The following is a 3,304-nucleotide window of genomic DNA, read 5'->3' on the forward strand; positions in this document are numbered from 1 at the left end:
TGTCCCAGCGGTTTCTTCTAACGTCTTGCTGTCGGCATCAGATGTTTCGTCCCTATGAAGTTCCAATTCACCTACACCTCAGGTATGCTTTCTTCTTATGGTTGGCGAGCTTTCCTACGTAGTCTAATGGACTTTGAACGACCCTCCCCGATAGTCGACAACCTCTAAAATGTTTCCAACAACAGATCTTTGGTTCAGTCCTCTTGAGCCGCCTCGGTCGCCATAGTCTTCAGGTTGTAACCTTCGATTGACCCGAGGGCTATACTTTGACTTTTGGCTTGTCCAAGCCTCAGTCAAAGTGGGGGCTCTGTAGATACCTTGTTTCGAGACCTTCCGCCAACCACCCAGTGATGATTGGGCCACATGTTTATCACACGGAGAGATTTATGACATTTCTCAAGTTCATCAACAAATGATAGCTCAAACAGTCGAGTCAACCTCATGATTGCCATCTACGCGCTGATACGTCCGTTTTGACAGTAATTAGAGTACATTTGGAGTTCGGGTCAAAAACCGTTTCCATTTTATAAACCGTCTTAAGCCGGGTCGGAATGTTCTAGAATATTCTAGAGTTTTATTCCTAGATAATTATTTTTTATGATTAATATCGGAAATATCTTCTTTACGGAATTAGAAACATACATCTTCCCTAATTCCTAAATTAAACCGCGAAAATCTTTCTTAGTGAGGACGAAAGGCCTCAGGAAATGACGCAATAGGAGCTACGCCTCTTCGAAAGGCTTGTTCATTTTCATGATAAAAGTCTTGCATAGACCCTTACACATTGTTGCCTTCATTGTTGTAATCCGAGTAAAAGTGTTGACAAGGATCTATCAAGACTTGGTCCAAAGTCATAGCATTCCCAATGTAGAGATTAACAAGTCCTTCAAACTCGTCATCCCATAGACCACATACTTTTCTTGCTTCTTTCCCTACTTTGGGTAGATCATGAGTTGACAAGAGCAAATCTCCTTCCTTGTTATCATGGCCAATGAGGCCTCCATCTATACTTGTTATGGGTGAGCTTTGCAAGCTCTCATTCTTGTTGTGAAAAATTCCATGCTTTCCGAATAGAGCAATTTCAACATCATCAATATCTAACTTATTCCAATTGGGCAGTGTGTCTTTGCCCTTCTCTTTGAGATTTCCATCTTTCCCTTGTTCTTTGAATGGAGATTCCATCCTCTTCTTGTCACCCTCCCGGGTATAGTGATCAACTATAAAGCATGGCTCAAACAAGTTGGGAGCTCTCATAGTCTTATCAAGATTGAAAGTGATTATTTTATCACCGACTTTAAGTGTGAGCTCTCCTTGTTTTACATCGATCACAGCTCCGGCGGTGTATAGGAATGGTCTTCCTAGAATGATTGGAATGTTGGAATCTTCCTCCATATCAACAATGACAAAGTCTACCGGTATGAAAAACTTTCCAACTCTTACGGGTCCATCTTCACATACTCCTAGTGGTTTCTTTATTGTCCGGTCCGCCATTTGTAAGGTCATGTTGGTGCACTTGAGCTCTCCCACTCCTAGTCTTTCATATACCGAATATGGCATGACACTCATACTTGCACCTAGAACACATAGTGCCTTGTTGATTGTGGTATCACCAATGGTACATGGAATGGAGAAGCTTCCCGGATCCTTGAGCTTTGGAGGGGAATTCTCTTGAAGAATTGCACTACTTACCTTTATAAAGGCAATGGTTTCCAACTTCCTTATGGAGTTCTTCTTGGTAAGGATATCTTTCATGTATTTTGCATATGCCGGAACATGGTTGATTAGCTCCGTGAATGGTATAGAAACCTCTAAGTTCTTCACAATCTCCATGAACTTTCCAAGTTGCTCATCAAGCTTGGGCTTGGCTTGGCGACTTGGGAATGAAAGTCTAATCACAATAGGCTCTTTCTCAATTTCTTTGGCCTTCTCTTCATTTCTCTTCTTTGATGAGTCATTGGTAGTTGTCTCTACCACCTTAGGATTTCTTCTTAATGGTTCAATAACATCACTTTGCTTGACATTCTTCTCAACAATATTCTCTTCAATTGGCAACTTTGGTCCCCTCATATCTTGTACCACTCCTCAAGTGGATGGCATTGATGGTCTTATGTCTTGTAAGAGGATTACCTTGAGGAGGTAATTGTCCTTTTTGTCTTTGGGAACTACAAGAGGCCAATTGAGACAATTGAGTCTCCAACATTTTGGTGTGAGCAAGGATATTGTTGATGGTAGTGTCTTTGGCTTGGCTATCTCTTTGCATTTGAGCAAAGAAATATTGTTGGCTCTTTTGCATTTGGAGGGCCGCTTTTTGAACATCAAAAGCTTGGTCATTGGGTTTATTGTAGTATGATCTTTGAGTAGGATTCCTCATTGGAGGTGGTGTGTATGTGGGTTGAGGGATTTGGACATTTTGGCTCTTGTATGAGAGGTTTGGGTGGAATTTGGTATTCTCATTGTAATAGTTGGAATAAGGGGTGTCCTTCTTGTATGCTTGGAAAGCATTTACTTGTTCATTTGTTCCCCTACATTCGTGTTGATCATGTCCCAAGGTTCCATAACTCTCATAAACTCCATTTAGGATTGGAGATGTTGCCACCATAGCATTGACATATTGTTTGGGTGATTTAGAAGCTTCATCAAGCTTGGCCATGGATTTCTCAAATTTTAAGTTTATGGTGTCAATATGGGCACTTAGTTGGGCACTCAATTATGTGACGGAGTCAACCTCATGCCTCCCTCCCCAAGTGGTTTTTCTTGGCCTACTATTTTGGGAGTTTTGAACCGCCATTTCTTCGATTTTAGCCCATGTTTGGTTGTCATCAACCTCGGTGAATCTCCCATTAGAGCCCATGTTAAGCACATTTCTTGAGTCTTCATATAAGTCATTCTAAAATTGTTGGACGATGAACCACTCGCCTAGTCCATGATGAGGACAAGAGCGACATGTATCCTTGAATCTCTCCCAAGCCTCATATAGAGACTATTCAGCTCTTTGCTTGAACCTGGTGATTTGGGCTCTCAACATGTTAGTCTTCTCCAGAGGATAGAACTTCTTCTAGAAGGCAAGTGCTAACTTCTTCCATGAATCAATTCCAAGGGTAGCATTGTCTAGGCTTTTTAACCATTGCTTTGCAGCTCCGATCAAGAAAAAAGGAAACAACACCCATCGAATTTGGTCTTGAGTTACCCCGCTTTGAGAGATTGCATCACAATAGTCACAAAAAGTCTCCATGTGTAGATAAGGATCTTCACTAGGCATCCCACCGACTTCTATCAACTAATTGTATGAATGCGGATTTGGCAA

The 3,304-nt window shown here is 41.5% G+C and overlaps 1 non-coding gene across 1 annotated transcript; it reads left to right on the forward strand.

Annotated features, from left to right (window-relative positions):
• The first annotated feature begins 2,918 nt into the window (after positions 1-2,918).
• Positions 2,919-3,025, forward strand: LOC141640110 (small nucleolar RNA R71). The gene has a single exon (XR_012542856.1). It is a non-coding gene; the product is annotated as a small nucleolar RNA R71 (small nucleolar RNA).
• The last annotated feature ends 279 nt before the right edge of the window (positions 3,026-3,304 follow it).

The sequence above is a fragment of the Silene latifolia genome, unplaced genomic scaffold (genome assembly GCF_048544455.1).
Source record: "Silene latifolia isolate original U9 population unplaced genomic scaffold, ASM4854445v1 scaffold_70, whole genome shotgun sequence".
In the NCBI taxonomy this organism is placed as follows: Eukaryota; Viridiplantae; Streptophyta; class Magnoliopsida; order Caryophyllales; family Caryophyllaceae; genus Silene; species Silene latifolia.